This window comes from Microtus pennsylvanicus, chromosome 4 (genome assembly GCF_037038515.1).
Source record: "Microtus pennsylvanicus isolate mMicPen1 chromosome 4, mMicPen1.hap1, whole genome shotgun sequence".
Lineage (NCBI taxonomy): Eukaryota > Metazoa > Chordata > Mammalia > Rodentia > Cricetidae > Microtus > Microtus pennsylvanicus.
This window is the reverse complement of record NC_134582.1, coordinates 130,508,377-130,535,556: the sequence shown is the minus strand read 5'-3', so window position 1 is coordinate 130,535,556 and position 27,180 is coordinate 130,508,377.

Below are 27,180 nucleotides of genomic sequence, written 5' to 3'. Positions count from 1 at the left end.
ATTAAGATATAAGAGTTATCCACTAAGAAGCTAGAGCTAATAGGCCAAGCAGAGATTTAAATAATATTGTTTCTGGGTGATTATTTTGGGGTTGAGCAGCTGGGAACCAACAAGCGGTCTTCCTCACAACACAGACTAACCAGAGACACTCGTAATCTGGATCTAATCTGAAATGTCCTCTACAAACCTGTATTTTGATGATTCGGAATGATCTTTTGAAGGCTGGGAGGCCTTATGAATGGGTCTTGACTGGTAAGACAGGTTATTAGGATCAGGCTTTTGGAGGTTATGCTTCCATCTGGTTTTGGTCTCTATGCTGTTTGCTAACCTGTGAGCAAGCAGCTGCCTCACCTCCCACTGTGTCTGCCAGATTGCTCTGTCCTGACTTCACCACCACCTGGCAAGAGACAAGATACACTTTTTTTTCACCGAAGTTGCTTTTTTTCACGGACTGTGACATGGTATTGAGAAAAGTCAGTAATGCAATTCTTATCCTAAGAACAGACCCCATTAATAAGGATTTGGCTAATGTACACCTTTAATCCCAGCAAGCGGGAGGCTTATGCAGGCAGACCTCTGTGAGTTCAAGGCCAGCCTGGTCTACAAAGTGAGTTCCAGGAGAGCCATGGCTGTTACACAAAGAAACCTTGCCTCAGAAAAAAATAAATAAATAAGGATTTGTCTTACAACTTCCTAATCTCATGATGATGTGAAAGTGGCATCCCTCTTTTTTTTGGGGGGGGGGGATTCGAGACAGGGTTTCTCTGTGGTTTTGGAGCCTGTCCTGGAACTAGCTCTTGTAGACCAGGCTGGTCTCGAACTTACAGAGATCTGCCTGCCTCTGCCTCCCAAGTTCTGGGATTAAAGGCGTGCACCACCACCGCATCCCTCTTGAGTACAGACTCTACTCGGAGATTTTTAACTTTGATCTTTTCCTGGAATACATTCTCCTTTGTAGTCCTGGGTAGTGGCAGAGAGATACAGTTTTCACTTGGTCCCACAGTTATTAGAGTATATCTATCACCCATGCTCTCAGTGGACTGTAATGCCAACAGATTTTGGATATTGATTCCTGTTTCATGTCCCATCATGTCTGTCAAAGCCCTAGGTGTGTATATGAGATGGTCATTACTTCAACTAGAACCATCTTTGTGTTAGACAGTCTTGCCCAACTGTACACTAATATAAATATTTTATGCACATTTAAGGCAAGTTGAGGTAAACAATGATTTCAGTAGGTTAGGCATATTAAATGCACTTTTAATTTGCAATATTGTCAACTTAATTAGGTTTATTGGGACCAAATCCCACTGTTACTTGTGGAGCACTGTCATTTAACTTATCAACTTAAAAGGACTGCATTGATAGTAGGGCTGCTCACTGCTCTTCTCATGGGATTTAGTAAATCAAACAATACTCACTTTTTCTTGTTACAGGATGAACTAATGGGGACATGGTTCTATTTTGGCATCAGTTGGAAGGGACACAGCCCTTTGAGAAGTGGGACCACTGTAAGGGCCATGTAGGTAAAGAGATGTGCTCTCTTCATCATTTTCCCAGAAAGAAACAGCTGGGGAGGGATGCCATCTTACCAGCAAGCAAGTCAGGGTGAAGAAAATTTCTAATGTCCTCCATGATGTGCCCATACACTCCACTTATGCGAATACATTCCCTAGAAGCTTGGGTAGAAGAATATATGGTAGGTGGGCCATTCTTCAACACTTCTTTCTTTGACATTTTCCTAGAAGTAGGACACATTTCAATCTAAAGTTCTTGATGTATAATGTTAATTTCATTAAGACAGTGGGTTCCAATGTTCCAAATTCCTCTAACTTAATCAGTTAAACATTCCATAGACACGGTCATTACTTGGCAGCATAATGAATGTTAGGGCAGATACAAGTCCATTAACAGTTTCTTTGTAACACATTTAATGTGATGGAGGGACCCAGTAGTCAGTGGGGCAGTGCCTTCATATAGACATAATACATGGGCTTATTATACTGTGTACATAGTATGTACTATGTATGACCCTTTGGAGAATACATAGTCACTGTCTTTCCATTCTTCTGCACTCTCTATCACAACTGCTGCTTCAGTTCAAGTCTGGGTCATTACTTATAAGCTATCCCTCTGTAAGGCAGAGCACCACCGCATTATTTGGAAGCTAAACCTCCCTATGAAGACTACTTAGTAGCCCCAATGAAGTGATCAGTCACATCCTAGACAGTGATCACCCTAGACAATCTAGCAGACCACCTCAAGCACCAAAGAGCAATTGGGAGGCATAAGTAGCCTCAGATGATTGTTCTTTACCTAGCTCGTAGTATGGTGTCTGAATGAACTAGATATTCCTAGCCCAAGCCATATAAAGTGTTGCTATTATTCAGTGTCCCTCAGGAATTCATGTGTTGGAAACTTACTCCCCCATGCAACAGTGTCATAAAGTGGGAACTTTAGAGACAACTGGAATGGGCTGTTGCAGTTACCACAGGAGTCATTCATCTCATGAGTGGGCTCTTGCTCGAAGGTTGAGTTCGGTCCCTATTCCTGCACTCTCACATGCATGTCCCCTGGCTTTTCTATCTTCCGCCATGGGACAACGCAGCAAGAAGGCCTTCGTTAGCCCCTTGCCCTTGACCGTAGTCTGCACACTCTCCAGAACAACATGAAACCTCTGTTCCCTCGGAATACCAGGTCTCAGCAGCTCTTTCGTAGCAGCCCAATATGTTCTAAGACACACCCTGGTTGGTCTGACTAAGATGGTGTTAGTTCACTCCTTTCAAAAATTAAGGCATGGGGAAAATAGAAGGACCAGTTTGCAGAAAGTTTCCAGAGTGTGTTTGCATAGACCCCTGAGTGATCGTAGAGAAACCTATGTTATATGTTGGAACAGAATGCTAGACTGTTAGGAGAAGAATGGAATCTGAGAGGTAAAACCACACTCTGGGACTGGGTAGATGGCGCAGTGAGTAAGAACACATGCTATGTAATCATGAAGACCTGAGTTCAAATCCCAAGAAACTATGAAAAAGATCGTCACAGCTGCTTGTGCCTGTAACCCTGGTGTGTCGAGGGTAGCGACAAGGAGGTACCCAAGGAGTTTGCTAACCAACCAGCCTAGCTGAAACTAGGCCTCAGGTTCAGGGAGAGATCCTGCCTCAAGGGACTAGGCAGAGACTGATAGAGCAGGACACCCAACATCTTCCTCTGGCCTCTGTACACAGGGTGCATTCCTGTACATACGTGTGCACACATACACTACACTACACACATATAGAGTCTCTTTTAAAGACTCTCACTCTGGCGCCATAATTACTTTGAAATATTTTGAAGCTTACACCACAGGCTTTTGCAGTTGAAAGATTCTTCTTTACTTTTTCCCCAAACCAGAAGCAACAGCCTGGAAAAACCCTTAGTAATAACGTGGATTCCATCCCCCTTTATGGCTTTCCCAGAGGTAGACATGGAGGGGAGACAGCCTGTCTTGTGGGAGAATCTGGCAAACGACATCATCGTGACTTCATCGGGTGTGGTTCAGGTTATAGTTGTTCCTCCATAGAAAACTGATCCTACACAGCTGATAAAGTCTGTGTTAGTCGCAAGTGAGCATCATTGCTGCTTCTACTGAGGGGGCCCCTTTAAGGGGACCACACCATGTCCTGGAGCCCCTGAAGTCAGGAATTCCACATTTCTCCCACTGAGCAGTCCAAGCCAGCTTTTTGTAGAACTTGCGAGACTTTAGGCAATTAGAGCAGATGCAGGATGACTGGTTGAGAGAAGAGTAACAGGTCCCACACATACTCCTGGTCAGCGCACCACAGTTCCTGGGGGCAAAGGCTTCATTTCTCCTCTGCTGTGTGCTCAGTACTCACCTCTTATCCACCTACATTCAGCAAACACCTTGAGACTAAATCAAAGCCAATGCCATCTTCCCCCAAATATTGATACACCCTGGGACTTGCAGTTTTAATGCCCAGACTCACTTCCTTTTCATTTTTTTCTTTCTGACTATGATGCAATATGACAAGCTAGCCTCCTGCTCCTGCTTCCATGCCTTCCCTGCCTGCCGTCATGTCTTCCCACGATGATGAACTGCATCCCTGTTGGACTCTAAGCCTGACCTCCTTTACATTGTTTTTGAAGGGGGTTTCATCACAAAAACTTAAAGTAATACATCACCATTCTTGCTTGCTGAGTAAAGATATTGCCATAAGCGAGACTTGAAGGAGTTTTTGATAACTAGAAAGCCATCAGGCAAGGATTACAATGGCATAAAAGAGAGAATTAAGGGGGGAATGGGAAGGAGTGTTGAGACTATTGACAAGAGGAACAACGTTTGAAGAGAGTTTCTAGAATATCAAGTACAAACACTGTGCATGAAGCTAGATCTAGTGGTGCTCACCTGTAATCAGGAAACCAAAGGCAAGAAGGCCTGGAGTATGCATTACATAGTAAGAACTTGTCTCAAAGGGGGAGGCACAGGAGACAGCTAGACTAACAGTGTGCACTTATCTTACATGAACATGTACAGATTATGATATAGAGATCTAGACTTAGAGTGTGCACTTATCTTACATAAACATGTACAGATTATGATATATGCAAGGAGATAGAAAAAAAGAGATTGGGTCAGAAGGAGAATTCCAAGGATATAAAAGGTAGAACTTCCTATCCAAATGAATGTGCAGCCTATACTCTTTATAGCCTGGTTCAAGAGTCCTAGTAAGTATAATGATCAGGTTTTATCACCACGTCTGACTGCATTACCATGTATTTTTAAATAACACCTAAATACATCATAGACTTAAAACTACTTATTTTCTTTAAAAATGCTAAACCATGAAGGTAGGAACCCAGAGGTGCATTTAGATTTTGCTTTTATCATCCCAAGAAAAGAACCATAGCCTTTGGTACTTTCAGATGATAGATTTCCTAAAGTCAGAAATGGAGATGCTGCTATGAAGTGGAGAATGGGGAAAACTAGGTGGGGGAGGTGCAGAAGAAGGGGGTGAAGGGCAGTGCAGGAAGAGAGAGAGGGAGGGGAGGGAAAAATAATGCTGAGACTATTTGAAAAAACCATAGGGAAGCATACTATGTTTACTTAAAATACATAAGATATGTATTTATAATATATAGAATATATAAACACTACACACACACATATATGTAATGTTTAATGAAACTATATCACTTGGAGTCATAATACTTCTCCCAAGAGTCATAGATCATGCAGCAAAACTCCAGTGCCAGGCATGGAAAACCCCCCTTCAAGTTTCTGATCAAGGGTGTTAAAGAGACCCCCCCCTCCCAAACTAGGCATTGTTGTTTCTCTTGGGTGATTCCCAGAATTTGAAGATAAGACCCAATTACTGAAAACAGCACAGATGTCAGACACAGGACATAGAGAGATCAGGTTGAAACTAACCCGGAAGGCTCCTCTCTGAGTAGCTGTCATAGTAACCAGAGATGCCACACAATCATTAGCCCTCCCTACCCAGTTGCAAAGCCTGATAAGCCCAGGAAAGACTGGCCAGACAAGACATCCCCAAGGATGCAATAGTGGCATGTATATCTTGGGAGTAACTACCAGTTTTCTAATTAAATTTATGGTTCCCTCAGTAGGAGGGAACTTGTGTCTGGAACTGTAAACCCAGCCAGCTTCCTGTGGACGATAAGGTCATGGACTCTGGAAGAGAACCTTCTTTAGAGAGCCACTTCTCTAAAGAAATATGATTTCTAACTGCATCCTAAATACTTATCTTTATACCCACAAGTAAGAGTATAAGGTGGCTATCACCCCTTATCAAAAAGAAACTTCTTTTTGTGGCAGTCAGCAACCATTTCAGAAAGTCACAAGTGGACAAAATGCATAAAACAACAGACCCTGGGGTCTCCATCCCCAATTAATGAAACTAGAATGCAGTCCCTATTCCTAAGGTCAGACAAATGGATGGAGATAGAAAACATCATTTTGAGTGAGGTAACCCAGACCCAGAAAGACAGTTATCACATATACTCACTCATAAGTGGTTTTTAAACATAAATCAAAGAAAACCAGCTTACAAATTACAATCCCAGAGAACCTAGACAACAATAAGGACGCTAAGAGAGACATACATGGACATGGGAAGTAGAAAAAGACAAGATATTCTGAGTAAATTGGGAGCATGAACACTTTGGGAGAGGGTTGAAGGGGAACAGATAAAAATGTAGAGCTCAATAAAAATCAATAAAATTAAAAAAAGAGAGAGGCCCGAAAGATTGAAAAATCCAAAGGACTATGATGCCAGGGGCAAGATAATGAGTTTTTTGTTTGTTTGTTTGTTTTCTGTTTTTTGCTTTCTTTTTTATATGAGACAAGAAAGCTAAGCCCATATTACAGTTCCCTAAGTAAATACTGCACAATACCTTCACCACCCGTTGCCATGCCAATGTGATGGGGGAATCCCCCAAGGTCCCTATCCTACATAAAGAACTACAGACTATTAATGGATGCTGCTATTGGGAGAATCAGTGTTCTCCATGGACAAGGGCCTGGCAAATTATTCCATCCAATGTGATCAGCTCTAAATAAACACACATGAGAGCAAAAGTAAATGGACTTAGTTGGCTTATTTATATGCATATGCACATATATATTATATGTGCTTAATATATGATATAATAAATGAATAAAGAAGAGGAGCTTATGAATTTGAGAGGAACTGGAAGAGACAAAGGAGGAGGTGCAGAGGGAGGGGTGCAAATGATGCATTCACAGATGAATTCTTTAAAAAGTTAAAAAGAAATTTCCACCTCTTCTAAAAAACCTCCTGCCACTCCTTAAGTATAATATATTTATATATTAAATATACTAACATATATCTATGAATATGTACTGTGGAGCAGTGAAATATGCGCTCTTTAAAATAGTTTTTATTACATTTATTTACTGAGTGGTTACCACGCTCATGTGGATGTGACAGTTACAGGACAATCTGTGGGCCCATCCCTTCTTTCCACCATATGAGGGAGCTATGGTGTCAGGTTGGCAGCAGGTACCTCTACTCACCGAGCCATTTCCCTGCCCCTGGATCTTGTGCCTTCAGGGGGCCATGAAAGCTCTCAGCAGGTGATGAAAGCCATAACCCTTCTCAGAAGAAAAATGTCGTCTTTATTTCATTTAAAATGGTTTGTTATTAATATAAATAAAATATGTTAGAGAATTAAAGTGTACTTCCTAAGATAGAAGTTTAATTAAAAGTCACAAAAATCATTTCTTATCACACGTCAATAAAGAGTCAAATTTGCTTTGGCTCAACTAAGAAAATGAAATTGTAACTGTGGTTTATGTGTCCAAGTGACAGAAATGTGTGACATTTGATACCTATCCTTTTAGTATTTTGTTGCTGCTGTCTTTCAGTGGTGGGGATAAAACCCAGGGCCTAGTCCACAATAGGCAAGTACTCTACCTCTGAAGTACACCCTTAGCCCCAATATCCTCTCAGTTTTGACTTTCCTTTTAGACAGCCATGAATGTACACAATTATGTTGGGGTTCTAGGACTTACAGTGACAGAATCTCTCTGTGCTTTGAGTTGAGTTAATGCCCATCATTTAGTTGGCCAATAAAGAGATGGTAGGTAAAGCCTGCATCTTTGACATTGTCCTTAAAGATGACAAGGATTATCTAAAAAGACATAATCACAAGGAGGCGTTAAGCCTTACTGGGACAAGAGCAGCAGACTTTCTTCCAACTTGCCAATGCTCTCCGTCTTTTCTAGTTCCTTCCAGACCCACATGCTTTACTACTCTCTCACGGGACTGCCAGGCAGGCAGAGGGGCAGCAAAGGAAGAGAGAAACATGTGAGCACATAACTGTTTGTTTCATGCCTACCTGCTCCATCACCATGACAATCACGTTGGTTCCTATCAGAAAATGTGAGCCAAGCACCACTTAGCCCATACAAACTGGGTCTCAGAGCATAGTCTGTCCTGAACCTGTGAGGTTATGCACACGGACAACACCCAGGCCACCATCACTTTCTAAGACAACAGAACACAGGTCCAGATGTCCTTTGTTCCCAAGAGAACCCTGCGTGACAGCATTTCTCAGCCTGTCGGTCTCAACCTCTTCGGCAAACTTTTATCTCCAAAAATGTTTGCTTCGTGATTCATAACAGTAGCAAAATTACAGTTAGGAAGTAGCAATGAAAATAATTTTATGGTTAGGGTTGACCACAACATGAGGAACTGTGTTAAAGGACCACAGCACTGGGAAGACTGAGAACCACTGCTGTGGGGCTTATGTCAGTTCACATTTTAACCATCAAATACAGCTGTTAATGTCAGAAACAAAGGCAGGCAGCAAAGGCTTCTAGACACTTCCATTTCAGCCACTGCCAAGCCAACTCTGATTTTCTTATTTTGTTTTTTTTCTCGAATAGTAGAGCAGAAAGTTGGCATGCTCACTGTATCCCTGGAGCCATCTTAGGTCCATAAAGTTAGCAGGGAAGCTGAAAACAGAATGGGCTAGCTCGGATTAGATAGTTGCTTCTGCACTTGAAACTTGAACTTAGTGTGTGACATCCCAATAAATTCTTTTTTTTTGTTTATTTTATTTTTTTTAGTTGTTGCAAAAAAAATTTCCCATTTCCCTCCCCCTCCTCGCACACATCGCCCCCTCCCCTCACTCCCCTTTCCCTCTCCCCCTCCCCCCCCACTCCAATCTCCCTCTCTCTCAAGAATGAAAAGCAGTCCAGAGTCCCTGCCCTGTGGGAAGTCCAAGGTCCTCCCACTTCTATCCAGGACCAGGAAGGTGAGCATCCAAACAGGCTAGGCTCCCACAAAGCCAGTTCATGTATTAGGATCTAAACCTAGTGCCATTATCCTTGGCTTCTCATCAGCCTTCATTGTCCGCCACGTTCAGAAAGTCCGGTTTTATCCCATGCTTATTCAGTCCCAGTCCCGCTGGCCTTGGTGAGCTCCCAATAGATCAGTTCCACTGTCACAGTGGGTGGGTGCACCCCTTGTGGTCCTGACTTCCTTGCTCATGTTCTCCCTCCTTCTGCTCCTCATTTGGATCTTAAGAGCTCAGTTCGGTGCTCCAGTTTGGGTCTCTGTCTCTATCTCGATCCATCGCCAGATGAAGGTTCTAACATGATATGCAAGATATTCATCAGTATGGCTATAGGATAGGGTTGTTTCAGGTTCCCTTTCCTCAGTTGCTCAAGGTACTAGCTGGGGACATCTCCCTGGACACCTGCGAGCCCCTCTAGAGTTCAGTCTCTTGCCAACCCTAAGATGGCTCCCTTAATTAGGCTATATATTTCTCTGCTCCCGTGTCCACCCTTCCTTTATCCCAGCTATCCCATTCCCCCAAGCTCCCCCATTCTCCCCTTCTCACGTTTCTCACCCCATTTCTCCTTAGTCCCATGCCACCTCACCCCCAAGTTCCAAGGTTTTGCCCTGAAATCTTGTCTACTTCCCATATCCAGGCGGATGACTCTATGTTTTTCTTTGGGTTCACCTTCTTATTTAGCTTTTCTAGGATCACAATTTATATGCTCAATGTCCTTTATTTATGGCTAGAAACCAATTATGAGTGAGTACATCCCATGTTCATCTTTTTGGGACCTCACTCAGGATAGTGTTTTCTATTTCCATCCATTTGCATGCAAAATTCGTGAAGTCATTGTTTTTTACCACTGAGTAGTACTCTAATATGTATATATTCCACACTTTCTTCATCCATTCTTCCATTGAAGGGCATCGGGAGAAGATCTTCACCAACCCTGCAACAGACAAAGGTCTGATTTCCAAAATATATAAAGAACTCAAAAAACTAGACTTTAAAATGCTAATTAACCCAATTAAAAAACGGGGCACTGAACTGAACAGAGAATTCTCAACAGAAGAAGTTCAAATGGCCAAAAGACACTTAAGGTCATGCTCATCCTCCTTGGTGATCAGGGAAATGCAAATTAAACAACTTTGAGATATCATCTTACACCTGTCAGAATGGCTAAAATCAAAAACTCCAATGATAGCCTTTGCTGGAGAGGCTGTGGAGGAAGGGGCACACTCATCCATTGCTGGTGGGAATGCAAACTTGTGCAACCACTTTGGAAATCAGTGTGGTGATTTCTCAGGAAATTCGGGATCAACCTACCCCAAGATCTAGTAATACCACTCTTGGGAATATGCCCAAGAGATGCCCTATCATATGACAAAAGCATTTGTTCAGCTCCGTTCGTAGCGGCATTATTTGTAATAGCCAGAACCTGGAAACAACCCAGTGAATTCTTGATTGCTGTTGGCCTTCCGACCTGCAGAAAACATTAGCTGGGACTCAGAAGGAATGTCCTTGGCTTCGCACACAGCCTTAGAGGGCAATATTCCACACACTCTCAAGTCCTAACCGTACCGCCATCGCTTTCCGTCTTAATCACTGGCTATCAGGAAAGAAGCTGTGCTTTTCAAAGTTCCGAATGAACGCAATTCATCTATGCACTCGGCCCAGCGTCTTCCCTCCACGTTGCCGTCATCCAGTCGTCTCCCTGGCTCTCCCACTCGACGCGCAAACCTCCACCACAGCGAGCGGCCTGTGTTTGCCATGGCAAGCGTCCAAAGCAGGCGTGTTTGGCAAAAACAGGAGTGTTTTTAGCAACAAAATCCAAGACAATTGTGGGCTACAATCTGCAACCGGCATAACGTGGGCCAGTTAAGTAAACTCCATCTGGACCCCAGTTACTTACCATCTCTGTTACCTTCACGTGGGAAGCAGAGCTTCACGCAGGCTCTGCACCCACTTTTGCTCCATTAGTTAGAGGCCCAAATTTGTTTGTGAATAACCTTTGGATATCTACCTGAAGCCCTCTATATAAAATTAAAAAAATACCTTGAGAGGATCTGGCTATGTTCCCCAGGTTAGCCTCAATTCTCCAGTTCTCAATTCTCCTGCCTCAGCCTTCCAGGGCTGGGAATAAATACGCACACCACAGCACTCAGTCGGAAACATTTGTACATATCTTGTGAAGTTTATTTTTAAAAATCGATTTAAACATTTAGAGTTTATATGCCTAAAAAATAACAGATTATTTTGGATCAGTATGATTTGAAATAAACAAATGAAACTCCAACTCAAAATGACGTACCTAGGGGAATATAACTCACATACCAGAAAGGTCTAGGGAGCACTGTCTGTCCTGTGAGAACCCTGATGCCATCTCTCTCTGCTTTGCTTATTTCTCCTCTCTAGCAGCTGCTGCCAGCAGTTGGCATTATATCCTTTCTCTTTCAGGGCCAGGAAGAGAGAAAGCCCCTTTTCCCACTGTGGTGTATTGAGCCTGAACCAATCAGGTGACTGACTGAATGTTAGACATTGATTGCTTTATACCTAAGACACATACCACATCCCTGTCAATCATTGTTCGCAGAGTGGCATAAACTGTTTGGCATCTGTCAAACAGAGCCTATCCGTGGACTGGCTGGTGAGTCTACCCCACATGATAGTAATGGAGGAATGAGGGGAAGGAGTGAGCCTCAATGCACAGTCGGAAAGACAGGTGAATGCTGATTGGCAAACAACTTGTAAATATCAACGGCACCACTTCCCTTAACAAAGAACCATCTTTTGAGTTGGAATGAGCTACAATAGATATATGTTTGTGAAGCTTCCTATGGTTTTCAGAGGCAAACAAAGGTAAAACGAGATAGTATTTCTCCAAAGGAGCAATTTGATTGCTATTATAGCTACTAGGATCTGGTATTGTGAGAGCTGATTTGTGCTCTACCACCGAGCATTTGTGTGGCACTGAGTGTCACAGCATATGCTGGAAACAACAGTTCTTATATCATAAGGACTATGTTAAATCATGTAAGCAAGCCGGGTGGTGGTGGCACAAGCCTTTAATCCCAGCACTTGGGAGGCAGAGGCAGGTGGATCTTTGTGAGTTTGAGACTAACCTGCTCTACAAGAGCTAGTTCCAGGAAAAAACACCAAACTTACAAAGAAACCCCGTCTCAAAATACAAAACAAACAAACAAATATACAAACAAAGGGATCTCCACCATTGGAATGTGACCTTTTCATGGAGAGACATCACTTCAGTGCCTTGGCTGTTGTAGACAGCTAGTGAGCGTTGGTGTGAAGAGCAAGTGAGTCTCCTTCCCTCTATTGCCCACTTCAAGGAGAGGAAAGAGTTAAGGGACCCAGGCCAGCACAGCTGGAGCAAGGTCTGGGTCAAGAGCCAGTGCTGAAGTGCAGGAGGGATGGGTTTGGAGTCATCTACCCTGAGTGCTGCTGGAACAAGCAGCTGAGACAAAAAGGTAGAAGTGCTGTTTAAAGCCCACGGCAAGGCACTTGCTTCTTATGTTTTGTTGTTTTTGTTTTTGAGCCTGAGAGGCAAAGAGCCAAGATGGATCATCTGGTTCAGTCCCATAATCTTAAAATAAAAAATCTGGGAATTTCTTTGTGGGGAAAAAAGGAGAGGGCTCAAAAGAAAAAGACAATAGAGGACTTAATCCAAAACCAGCAACAAACAAATGTTTTCATGAAATTTTCAGATTCTCTATAGAGGGAGAAACTGGCCACTGATGGAGAGACAGGCTCTGTTGTGAAGAAGCTTCAAATATGAGGACTGTGTGGATGCGTCAGGGTGGACCATAGACCCTCCTGGTTGGTAAAGATGAGCAGGCCCTCCCCCAAGCTTCCCTTGACCTCTGGACTTCTGCCGGCATATGGTAGAATATTGGCTAATGGCTACAAGAATGCATCCAGCTAGATGAAGATGGAGGGGTAAGCAAAGTAAACAAACCAACAATTAAAAAAACAAAACAAACAGAAACCCATATCCTGTCCCAGTCTAAGGCTATGAATATTGTTTTTGGAATATGCAGAAAACAATGTAAGAAGAAGTGATAAGAAATATGTTTCACATATTTTTGTAAACATTTCCCACTAAAACAGCTTTAGATTTATAGAAAATTTGCAGTGTACACACACACATACACACACACACACCTCTGTGTCCTTGGGTTCTGTATTCCATCCATTCAGTACCCTGAGGACAGAAAATATTCTAAAAATTAACCTTGTGTTAGGTGTGGTAGCACACACCTGTAATCTATCCCAGCATTTGGAGAATTGCGGCAAGAAGATTACAAGTGAGATCTTGTCTTGAAGCATTGTAGAATGAATAAGCAAATACAATAAAATCTGTACCAAATGTATGCAGAATTTTGCTTGCAATTATCCCATCAACAATAAAGTATAATACTTGTAAGTGGCATTAACATTGTATTAAGCATCATGGGTAATGTGAAGTGGATTTGGAGTACAAGTGTAGGTGGAAGCTGCTCACTCGTTCCCGGTCTCCCAGACCCAAAATAATTACACAGAAACTATATTAATTAAAATACTGTTTGATCAATAGCTTAAGTGTATTTCTAGCTAGCTTTTACATCTTAAAATAACCCGTTTCTATTATTCTGTGTATTACCATGAGGCTTGTAGTTTACCAGCAAGGTTCTTCTGGCTGAAGGCTTGCATCCTTCTCCTCTGGAGGCTACATGGTATCTCTTTGACTCTGCCTACTGTGTCTATATATCTTTTCCAGCCTGGCTATATTCTGTTAATCCATTGGCCAAAAGCAGCTTCTTTATTAACCAATGGCAATAAAAGATATTCATAGCATTCAGAGGGGAATCCTACATCAAAGATGTGCATAAGTCAAATATAAATACAGTGCCGATTCATATGAGGATTTGAGCATCCACAGATTTTGGTACCTGCACTGGGATATTCCGCAACTATTCTGCCACAGATAGTGACAGGCAACTGTGCATGTAATATGTACATGTATTTTTCAGCTAGTATGATCTGTTAAAGCATTATACTACTATGCCAGACAGTGGTAGCACATACCTTTAATCTCAGCACCAGGGAGGCCAAGACAAATCAATCTCTGGGTTTGAGGCCAGCCTTGTCTACAGAGAAAATTCCAGGATGGCCAGGGCTGTGTGGAGAAACACTGTCACAAACAAACAAAACAAAAATGACTGTATGCTATTATGATGTCCTTGTTATCATAGTTAATATTCGCTAATGTGTTGAGATTACACAGTGTTGATGTATTACTAAGTACTCTTTCTGTTTGAAGATCCCATCTAGAAACCTAGAAACCCCATGATGTTGAATCACCATCTCTCCTCTGCCTCTACTAATCTGTGCAGATTCACTTCTGTTTTATGGCCAGGACACTTCTGGAAAACACAAACCAGGTGCTTTTCAGAGTTTCTCTCAATTTGTGTTTTTTTTTTAAATTTATTTATTTATTAAAAATTTCTGCCTCCTCCCTGCCACCGCCTCCCATTTCCCTCCCCCTCCCCCGATCAAGTCCCCTTCCCTCATTAGCTCAAAGAGCAATCAGGGTTCCCTGACCTGTGGAAAGTCCAAGGACCACCCACCTCCATCCAGGTCTAGTAAGGTGAGCATCCAAACTGCCTAGGCTCCCACAAAGCCAGTACGTGCAGTAGGATCAAAAACCCATTGCCATTGTTCTTGAGTTCTCAGTAGTCCTCATTGTCTGCTATGTTCAGCAAGTCCAGTTTTATCCCATGCTTTTTCAGACCCAGGCCAGGTGGCCTTAGTGGGTTCCCGATAGAACATCCCCATTGTCTCAGTGTGTGGGTGCACCCCTCGCGGTCCTGAGTTCCTTGCTCATGCTCTCTCTCCTTCTGCTCCTGATTTGGACCTTGAGATTTCAGTCTGGTGCTCCAATGTGGGTCTCTGTCTCTGTCTCTTTTCATTGCCTGATGAGGAGGATGCCTATATGTTTGTCTTTGGATTCACCTTCTTATTTAGCTTCTCTAGGATCGCGAATTATAGGCTCAATGTGCTTTATTTATGGCTAGAAACCAAATATGAGTTTTTCTGATGTTCTTTTCTATCAGACTTGGGTTAGATGTGTGAGAAGGAAAAGTACAGAGAGATAAAAGTGTCACCTTCATTACCTCACACCAAAGGACAATAGCTGTATAACCAATCAGTGGTGACTTTAAGCTTTATCACATTTATCCCCATCTACACTGTTAGCAGGAAAGTCACCAGGGGCTCAGCCATTAGGCCTTCTTAAGCCGAGCTTGTCATCTGACCTACACACATGTGGCACAGGGGACACGCATGCACCCACGGGTGAGCGCGCACGCGCACACACACACACACAAATTTTAAGAAGTTGTTAGGATATTGTTTATTTGAAAGCTGAAGAGTCACGCTCTGTGTCTTCCGTGGGAACAGCCTGATGATAGCATACATGCTGCTGAAGAGAGCACAATAATTTTAAAGAACTTTTTCTTTGTGCGAATTTGTTTCATCTCCCTACTCCTCTGTGTGTTCAATTATCCATCTACTGACAGGGTGGTACTGGGCTGAACCTAGAACTTCATGCTTAGGAGGCAGCCAGTCTACCACCAGGCTCTATCCCCAGCCACAGCGACTCTGAGCCACGGCGTTTGTTTTATATTCTGAGTTATTGATTATTTCACTATTGCTTATTTCTGCCTGTATGAAAACTATCCAGTGGGTTAAATAATAGAAAATTGGTAGAAAACTGGAAACCATACAAATAAAATAAACATGGGAAACCTATGTCCCAGAGATATGTCAGACAAAATTTCAGAACTCCAGACTCTTATTCGGTAGCAAGCTAGTCACAATTATAGAGGGAATCAGCTGAGAGATCAATCAGAAGAAGACAATGATCTGAACCACATACTATTAAAGATGGATGGGCCCATGTTAGCTTTTCAATGCCGTGACAAAATGTCTGAGAAGACAAGGACAGAGTTATCTTGGCTCTTGGCTTCAGTCCATGCTTTACTTGCTCCGTTGTTTTTAGATTGTGGCGAGGCAGAAACATCATGGCAGAAAAGCATGGTGGTAGTACTCACATCAGTTAGGAGACAGTTCCATAAGGATCCAGGGTCAAAATGTGTCATGCAAAGGCATGCCCCAGTGATGCCCTTCCGCCATGAATTAGCTGATTAATACCTTATTCAACCGTGAACTCCATCAATGAAATCAGCACTGTTGTGATCCAGCTACCTCCACAGCATCACCAGTTGGAAATCAAGCCTTCAATTTATATGCAAACAACAATAAAGCTGTACTCTACTGTGATGTAACATATGAATTGGAGTCTGTAAAGATGACAGAGATAATGTAGGGAGAATTACGGTATAATCCACTTTTAGTAGATGAAAATTCATTTTAAACTATGAAGGATACCAAACCATAGTTTCAAAAAGTTCTTTATATCACAAATTATATAAGTTAGGTCACAACTGCGTCTGTCATATTAAAGCCAAAAAACTAAAGGCAAAGAGAAATGTCGAAAGCAGACAACACTGTAAAATGGTTTATCCTTTAGAAGAGCAATAATTAAACTGAAGGGAATTTCAGATCAGAAACAAATGAAAACTAGAGGACACTAGAGTGATAGCTTCAAAGAAAAACACAAATTAAATCAAACCAGTCAACCCTAAATTCTATATCTGGGAAAACATCTTCCAATGATAAAAACAAAGCAGGATTATTTTTAGAAAAATCAAAAAGCCATGAGAGTCACCATGGAGAAACACATTCTTCAGACAGAGTGGGAAACACTTTAAAGAGATATGCAGAAGTCTTGGAAAGTGTGAAGAGCAACAAAAGGGCAAATATGCAGTGATATCAAGTGAATATTGTTTGTGGAAGGAATAATTACAATGTCTACAGCTATTCTTTTTTTTGTTTTACTAAAAAATTTTTTAGTAAAACATGATGACAGCATAAAAGCCAGGACAGGATAAGTGAGTTTATAGCACTCTATGGACTCTAAATTTTCTAGGAAAAGGTAAAAATGTTAATCAACTTTAGAGGTCAAATGAAAAGAGTGCATAGGTGAATGTATAGTAATAAAGTATGGAATTATAAAGCTAATAGAATAAAAATACTATGTTTAAAAGCAGACAAATTAGCAGAGCAGAAAGAATATGAGATGATTAAGGTAAATTGAAAGTAAATAATAAGAAAATATTTAAAATCAAATCTATTAATATTAGATGCAAATTCACTAAATGCTCCAATTCAAAGACGTAGACTAAAAGATTGGGTAAAATATCAGAATCCACCTGTGTGCTGCTTAGTATGGTCACACCCAAATGGAAGGGACCAAAGATTAACAGCAACCAACAATATCTTATGCCCTAGGAATTCTATGCCTCAGTCTATGCCAACCAAATGCTTACAGAAGAATAAAAAGAGATATGTACATAAATGACATAACAATATTGCTTATAAAAATCAGATTTATCAACAAGGGAATGAATAAACATTATTCTATTTATTCAATGGAGTACCACTTACTAACACAATTTATACAAACAATAACAGAGATGGGCTACAAATATCTGCTGGACAAAGTAAGTGGTACAAACAACAACACAGTATAAGAATTCATTGGTTAGAACCTGGAAACAACCTAGATGCCCTTCAATGGAAGAATGGATGAAGAAAGTATGGAATATATACACACTAGAGTACTACGCTGCGGTAAAAAACAATGACTTCTCGAATTTTGCATGCAAATGGATGGAAATAGAAAACACTATCCTGAGTGAGGTATCCCAGGCCCAAAAAGACGAACATGGGATGTACTCACTCATAATTGGTTTCTAGCCATAAATAGGGTTCACGGAATCTACAATAGGCGAATCTAAAGAAGCTAAGTAAGAAGGTGAACCCAAGGAAAAACATATAGTTATCCTCTTGGATAAGGGAAGTAGACAAAATTGCCGGGGGGAAAAGTGGGATCTTGGGGGTGGGGTGGGATGGGGGTTAGGGGAGATGGGGAGAGAAAAGGTAGAAGGGAAGGAGGGTGGACTAGGGGAAACAGGAGGATCGGGATAAAGGAAGGTTGGATAGGGGAGCACGGAACCACAATTCTTAGTTAAGGGACCCACTTTAGGGTGGGCAGGAGACTTGACCCTAGAGGGGCTCCCAGGTGCCCAAGCTGAGGTCCCCAGTTAGTTCCCTGGGCAGCTGAGGATAGGGAACCTGAAATGACCCTACCCTAGAGCAATACTGACGAATATATTGCATACCATCCTAGAACTTGCATCTGGCGATGGATGGAGATAGAGGCAGAGACCCACACTGGAGCACTGGACTGAGCTCCCAAGGTCCCAATGAGGAGCAGAAGGAGTGAGAACATGAGCAAAGATGTCGGGACCACGAGGAGTGCACCCACCCACTGAGACAGTGGAGATGATCTACTGCGAGCTCACCAAGGCCAGCTGGACTGTTACCAGAAAAAGCATGGGATAAAACTGGACTCTCGGAACATGGCGAACAATGAGGGCTGATGAGACGCCAAGGACAATGGCACGCGGTTTTGATCCTACGCAATCTGCTGGCTTGGTGGGAGCCTAGCCAGTTTGGATGTTCACCTTCCTAGATATGGACGGAGGGGGGAGGACCTAGGACTTACCACAGGGCAGGGAACCCTGACAGCTCTTTGGACTGGAAAGGGAGGGGGAGAGGAGTGGGGGGAAGGGGAGAGGGGTGGGAGGAGGGGGAGAAGAGTGGGAGGAGGGGGAGGGAAATGGGAGGCTGGTGGGAGGAGGTGGAAATTTGTTTTTTTTTTTTTCTTTTCTTTATCCTCCTTTTATCAATAAAAAAATTAAAAAAAAAAAGAATTCATTGGTATACAGTTAAATCAATACAGTAAGCTATGCTTTTAAAAAGGATTTATCAATTTGTATTTTATGTGTGTGACTCTTTGTATGTACGTATGTATGTATGTACGTATTGCACCGTGTGCATGCCTGATGCCTGCAGAAGACATGAAAGGGCATCAGATACTCTGAAACTTGAGCCACTATGTGGTTATTGGGAATAGAATCTGGGTCCTCTGCAAGTGCTCTTAACTATGGATCCGTCTCTTCAGACCCCTAATATATGCTTTTTAAATTTGGATTACAGTTCTTTTTTTAAAAAAATTTTGTTTATTTTACATCCTGACCAGTGCCTCCCCTACCTTCTCTCCTCCCACTCCTTTCCCCCCCTTCCACACCCTCTCAATCCACCTTTCCTCTGTGCTCACTCAGAAATGGGCAGGCCTCCCAGGGGCATCAGCAAAACATGGCTTATTAAACTGCCGTGATACCAAGCACCCCCTGCCCTGTATTCAGGCTGGTCAAGGTAACCCAGCACCAGGAATAGGCTCCCAAGATCCAATCAATGCACCAGCGATATCCCTACTCTGTTGCCAGAAATCCCACAAATAGACCAAGCTACCCAACTGTCATATATATATATATATATATATATATATATATATATATATATATATATATATATATACAGAGGGCCTAGGTCAGTCCCAAGCAGGATCCCTGATTGTTGGTTCAGACTCTGTGAGTTGCTATGAGCCAGGCTAGCCATTTCTATGGGTTTTACTCCAGTGTCCATGACCACACCCCACTCCCACCTGGCTCCCACAATCCCTCTCCCTCTCCTCAGCAGGACTCCCCAGGCTCCACCAATGTTTGGCCTTAGGTCTCTGACTCTCCTCCACCAGTTACTGGATGCAGGTCTCTGATGACAGCCAAGGACCAATCCAGTCACAGGAGATGGGCAGTTTGGGTGGCGCATCCACTACTGTCAGGAGTCTTAGCTGGGGCTATCCTTGTAGACTTGTGGGAGTTTCCCTTGCACCAGGCTTCTGCCTGACTCCATAAAGCCCCCTTTTTCAGTCAGTCATCTTCTCTCAGCACTGCCCCCTCTGCCCACCCCCAATCTGATCCCTCAAGTTCCCATGACCACCTGTCCCCTCCAACCAAGAGATCTCCTCTATCTCCCCTTCCCAGGGAGATCTGTGCATGGCCCCTTGGGCCGTTCTTGTTACTTAGCCTATTTGGAGCTGTGGATTGTAGCATTATCCTTTACTTAACAGTTAATATCCACTTATGAGTGAGTACACACCATGTTTGTCTTTCTGGGCCTGGGTTACATTACTCAGAATAATTTTTTTTCTAGTTCCATCTATTTGCTTGCAATTTTCCTGATGGCATTGCTTTTGACAGTTAGGTAATACTCCATTGTGTAAATGTACCACATTTTCTTTATCCATTCTTTGGTTGAGGGGCATCTAGGTTGTGGCTATTACAGATAAAGCTGCTATGAACATAGTTGAGCCAGTGCTTTTGTGCTATCGATACATCTGAGAAAATGATTGGAAGTGGCCAGAGGAGCTTTTGGGGTATTGGTAACATCTTGTTCACTTGGATGAGAGTTAGAGGGGTGTTTTGCTTTGTTATAATCTATTACACATTTTAATTATATTTTGTGATTCTTGTTATATTTCAATTTTTAGCTTCAATACTTTCAAAATCTTCAAGTCAGACATGCGGATGCAAGCCTATAATCACACACTTGGGGGAATGGAAGCAGTAGAATCATTATTTGCAACAATGAGACTCTGTTCCAAAAGCTAATGCTGGGGACAGTGCACTTGCTTAACATACGGGGGCTCTGAATTTTATCCCCAGCACTGGGGGTATCCTCCAGGTAATGTTTCCCTGTGTGCCAGCCAGCAAGACAGTTCTGTAGGCTTTTGCTTTGTGTCTGTCTATCCCTGCTCCAGCTCATTATTCTGACTCTGATGCTTTATTTTTCCCATATAGAGTAATCTAAATGCATAATAATTATTCTCCAATCTTCCTTCTTTCACCTATTAGAGTAACATTTCTGAAAGATCATTTTGCCATGTTCTTGCATGGCTCTAGGAATGAACCTGATGGAGTGACAAGGGAAAGAAGAAAAGACAAACACATAGACACACAGAAAAGCTGGGTTCTGGGGGGTTGTGTTCATTCTGATGGTGAATTCTTGGGTCCCCAGGAACTTAGTGTTGATTATGTGCAATTGAACAGAGAGGTGGGGCTACAGCTGAATAAGGAGGTAGGGTCACTGTATACAGATGAACAAGGAGGCAGGGTTATCTTGTCCTGGGAAGCAGGCTCTGTAGGAGAGCAGTCTTCGGGCAATAAACATCCAGGGAAAAAAATATGGTGGACATTTTCTGTACACATTATCAATATCTGTACCATGGGAAGCCTTTGTCATCACCTTGTAAGGGAGGGAGAGGCTTTGCTATTTTCCCATGAGTCTGAGGCTATGGTCCCTGACATGGCCATGCCCATGCCAAGCAGTATACATTCACTCAGGACTTCATTCACTCACGGCTTCCTCCACTTTCCACACCATTTATTCCATCAAAATCTCAATATAATTCATAGAAAAGTAAGGTTTCTATGTCCTGCTGTTTATTGCCTTTATTGGAGAATTTTAACCAAGGACACTCAACCAAGACAGAAAAATATTGTTTTGCTCAAGAATGGGACAATTTTCAGGCTGATTCCAAAAAAAGAGTGAACACCCGAGGTCCTCAGTGAGAGGCAGAGAAGCGTGAGAACGGCACACAAAGATAATGTTGTTACATTCACAATGCACACTCAGCTAGAAGTGTAAGAGAGGGCATATCACTGTTTTCCATGTGCATTCTCATGTGAGTTTAGAGGCCTTCACTAGTCCATGTGATTTGCTGTTGACGTGGACATCTTATGAGTAGAGAAATTGAGGGAAGGAAAAAGGAATTTCTTAGGCACCTACAGGTGGCAACACTGTAGACGCTAAAGTCTGGACCAGACCCCGCTCACTGCTCTACATTGTCTCCGCTCTGAAGATCACTGGCTTTTAAACAGATCGTGTTGGGACTAGAGAGAAGCTGAACTATGCCTAAATATTCCATTGCATTTGTTTGTGTATTGTGTGTGTGTGTGTGTGTGTGTGTGCGTGTGCGCGTGCGCATGTGTCAGCTAAAGAGGCCATACGCATACCACAGTGCACACGAGGAGACCAGAGGACAGCTTGTGAGACTCAGTTCTCTCCTCCCACCATGTGAGTCCCAGGTACATATACACCTTGCTGGCCTTTATATTTTAACACTTAATCTCTCATCTCCCAAGAGTGAGATGAAAACAAGTAAGAACACACAGTGATTAAATGCTAAGCAAACGGCTGATAGAAAGAACTGTCATTTAGAACTCCCCGGGATGGCCATTGCTTCGCTGGTTTGGCCTGAGAGCAAGCAGCAGCAAATCGTTTCGAGGATTTTGTAGGGAGTCACTCCAACATCTACTTTGAACAAATCCTACTTGCAAACCAGTTGAAAACAGGCTAAGTTTAATCCATTTGACATGTTTCTTTTTCTTTCCAGTAATGCTACCTGGCATCTTGATTCCTTTATGGCAGGATTTTAACTTTCATCTTCTGGTTTTAATTTAACTTGTCGTATTTCTAGTTTTCTGTGTATGTGCCCGGAGGCCTTTGGGAACAGCACAGATTTTTAAATAAGTTAGACCAATAAAAACAAGAGAGATCATTTAAAGTCAATTAGTCCCATTTTTAGGTCATATAAGTAGAAGGCAAGAAATTCACTTCCAACGTTCAAGCCATTCTTTCAAAGACTGCTAACTCTGACAGCCATGCCTTCCCTGTCGTAACAAACTGGATTCCCTCTCTGGCCATAAACCACAGCAAATTCCCCCTCCCGTAAGTGCCTTTCGTCAGACATTTTGTCAGGGCAATGAAAAAGGAGCTAACGTGGCACACACATAGTTTTTGTCTTCGCTAATGAAAACTATGTAGGAACGTTCTCCTCCCTTAGCTCCAGCCTTGTCAGTTTCCGATGTCGTCCCTCAGTTTTAATCCTGTCATCCATCCCTTTAATCATGTCCTCCTCTGCTTTCTTACGTCTTTTCCATTTATATCTTAAATAGATCGCAAGTCCCAGAAGATCTGTCCCTATCTCTCAGTGTCTATGGGGCTAGGTCCAGAGCCCCTATGTAGAGGAAAATCCAAGGATGCTCAAACCTCTTATAAAATGGTATAGGATTTCCACATAGCCTGTGCACATCCTCCCATATACTCAAATCACCTCTAGATTACTTATAATAATAACAGATGCCCATGCTGTGTAAACAGCTGTTATAATGTGTTGTGTAGAATAATATGACAAAAGAAAGAAAGCTCTGTGAATGTTTAATACAGATCTTGCTATCTTTTTCTGGATATTTCCATCCACGCTTAGGTAAAGCCACGAATGTCGGACCCGTAGACATGTGGGATGGCTGTGTTTCTCTTTAGCTGTGTGCACGCTGTTACAGTGCCGAGGGTGGAGTGGCTGCTCGTGTTTGCTGAGACAAAAACAAAGAGTAAATAAAGCAAGAACACAAAGGATATTGAAGGGGACATAGATGATGAAGGCTTGCCAGGAAATCTGATTTAGATTTACCATTATTAGGAAAATACTATTTAGCGTATTTAGATGAATTTCCTTCTCATACTTCTTTCCTATCCTCTATTCTGTCTTTGTGGGTTTTTTTTTTTACCATAATGATGAACAAAACTACAGCAAGGAAATAAAACTCTTAGAGTTCCCAAGGTCCCAATGAGGAGCAGAAGGAGGGAGAACATGAGCAAAGAAGTCGGGACCACGAGGGGTGCACCCACCCACTGAGACAGTGGAGCTGATCTACTGGGAGCTCACCAAGGCCAGCTGGACTGTGACTGAAAAAGCATGGGTTAAAACTGGACTCTCTGAACATGGCGAACAATGAGGGCTGATGAGAAGCCAAGGACAATGGCATGTGGTTTTGATCCTACGCAATCTGCGGGCTTGGTGGGAGCTTAGCCAGTTTGAATGTTCACCTTCCTAGATATGGACGGAGGGGGGAGGACCTAGGACTTACCACAGGGCAGGGAACCCTGGCTGCTCTTTGGACTGGAGAGGGAGGGGGAGAGGAGTGGGAGGAGGGGGAGAAGGGTGGGAGAAGGGGAAGAAGGGTGGGAGGAGGGGGAGGGAAATGGGAGGCTGGGAGGAGGTGGAAACTTGTTTTTTTTTCCTTTTCTCAATACAAATAAATAAATAAAAGAAAGTATATGAGGGATTACCACAATTATTTTGAAACTTTAAAATTATAAACATCTTAAGACTATTTGCAAAGGTTATCTAAATTGTAAGATTTCACAAGAAAGACTTACTGCTCATGGAAAAGCCCACACACTTGAATAGGGGCACAGACACCAGAAGACAGCCCTAGACACCCGTGAGACAAAAACACAGCCTCCTGGCCTGGGGATTCCAGCACACTCTGATCAGTATATCAAATGCTTCAGGCATCAATCCTTCTTGTGGTTGGAAGACTTCCTTGCCTGTTTATAGGAGATTTTCAGTGTCTTATGAGTCCTGTAACCTCCAGCAAGAACTGAAACAGTCAGCATCGACTGCTGTCCCAAGGGCTACATCCACTCTTGTTGCCGTTGGTTATTCTGCACCTCATGCTCGATAGGCAAGCCCTCTACTACTGAACTAAACCACTAAGCCTCATCTTATTGTCTAAGTGAAGCCTGGAGATTGGAGAGAGTAATTCCCCCCACTCTACTCCCCAGGGCTCATATTTGAGTCCAGTGCAATGGGCAAGTACAGGGATGTACTCAAGGGTCTCCCTATGTCTCGGGGTTGAACTAGGGCACTAGGGTTGGGAATGACACTTCAAATGGGAAGCACATTGCTCTCCCAAACCCTGCACACCAGGACTAGAAAATAGATGCCCGGGCTGGAGATATAGTTTATTGGTTAAGAGCCCTGGCTGCTCTTCTAAAGGTTCTGAGTTCAATTCCAAGGAGCCACATGGAGGCTCACAACCATCTGTAATGAGATCTGGTTGCCTCTACTAGCCTGCACCATACATGCAGGCAGAACACTCTATACATAATCAATCAATCAATCATCAATCATTTTTTTTTAAAAAAAGGAAACTACATACCCTAGTTGGGCCTTAATCCTAGTGTATACCCTCGTGTACATGCATGCACGCTCCCGTGTGCTTGCATGCACATGGACACACAGTTTCCATTTACTTCCTTGAGCAGATTATAAAAGGCATATCCCATTCACCCATCAGACCTGTGGATGGCATTCAGAATTCTGAAGCAAAAAGGAGTTTTCTTTGAATCTTGTCAGTTCCCATTCAAGACCCCAGTTATAGGTTGGAATCACCCAGGGGCTAGGATCTCAGGAAGATTTGCCCCAAAATCTCAAATCTCAGGAAATTACATCTTCTTCCTCAGTCACTTAGCCAGCAGGGGAAGAGTTGCCTTAGGAATCTTTGTTCCTAAAGCACAGCTGTTTGGAAAGGCGTGTTCCGAAAGGATCAACTTGACTGGTGGGAATTTTCCTTCAGATGAACCAGCTCTTGGCTGTGCTTGGGTGGCTGCCAGCATGAGGCTGTCACCCCAGTGCTTGTCACTTAGAGGTGGCTAATAAAATCATGAAGGGAATTCATAACAGAGCACGACAAACAAAAGCATCGAAAAGAGGAAAAATGATTTGACTATGATGAAATTCACCCTCCAGAGACCAGAATAGAAAATCTGCAGACATAAGCGACATCAGCAGAGATGCTTAGGTTTAACTGAAGTTAAACTAACTAACTGTTTAACTAACCAGTTCCTACTAATCATTTCCTTTACTATTGTGGGGGAACTGAAAAAAATAAGTTGAGCAAAAGCAAAGCCTGTAATTGCTGGCTATAACTGCCCAGATTACAAGAAGAGATTGGAAAACTAAATTTCCCTATTACATTGACTTTTAAAGTTGATAGAGGGCCTGGGAAGATATCTTGGTGGGAAGGGCACTTGTGGACAAGTCTTATGTCCTGAGTTCAATCCCCAGAACCTCAGTTGGTGAAAGTCCCACAGGTTGTCCATAAATTGTCCTCTGACTTTACACACACACACACACACACACACACACACACACACACACAGTAAATAAATTTAACTGTTTGAAATCAGGAGGGTCACTTAAGAGCCTACTGCTTTGACACTGGCTTGTTTCACATGTGGTTTAGTGAACATGTTGAAAGTGTGACTGGGTTAGTGAAAATCATAGTGTCAGAAATCTCTGACCTCTTGACACCAAGACTTGACTACACTCCATCATATAAAAAATACCCAACAGACTTAAACACAATCAGACATTATAATTGATCTTAAGTTAACACGTGTGTTTGACTGTAAAGTTGGCACTTGCTGGCTAAATGTTACAGCATCTCTATTTTAAGCATTTTGTACATGGCTGCAAAGCCAAGGTCATTTTCCCCTCTGCTGCTCTTTACTTGTTTATTTTTGGAATGTTTGAGCCAAATCTGTTCCATCTTTGACCTTTGGGTTCATTTCTTTTTAGGGAAACAGCTCTGTATACCTTTCTTGGTATTAAACATACACATATACTCACATGCACGATAAACAGTTCCCAGACTTGCTTTTCTGACAAATAAATCAGTACCAGGAGATCTTTAAAATGTCAAACTTCTTATGGAGCACAAGACCTGTCACTGTCCATGTGTGCCTGTGACAGGACCCAAGACCTGATTGGCCTGGTTCCCAAGTGCCGGAAGGCTGAAGTGTGCAAGTCACCTCTTCAGGCCTGTGCCTTCCCCACAGTCAGCAGAATCCCCCTTCTCTGGATCCTTGTAAGATTTACTACTGTGCCAGGCTGCAGGCCTCTCAGAAAGGTCAAAGAGCTTCCACCCTCCACTCCCAGATAACAAGGTACCATCAAACTGTTTCCCGAACTTGCCAGGAAAAGTGCACAGCTGTCTCCGTATGCCACCCCACAGGCAGCTCTCACAGCCTTGTTCAGGCCAGCCCCAAATAGCTTATGCCTGGAGGAAGGTAATCTCTCATGCCTATCATGGCTTTAAGACAGTATTCTTTTTTCTTTTATTTTTGAGATTATAATTACATCATTTTCTACTTCTCTTTCCGGCCTCCAAACCCATCCATGTATCCCTCACTGCTCTCTTTCAAATTCATGACCTTTCCCCCCCAACTACTGTTGCTGCATGCATATGTGTATATATACATATATACACACAAATACATATATAAATATACATAAATATACACACATATATACATACACACACACACATATATTCCTAAATACAGCCTTCTCATTCACTATAATGTTGCTGATATGTATACTTTCAGGATTGCTTATTTAGTATCAGCTGACCATTTCTC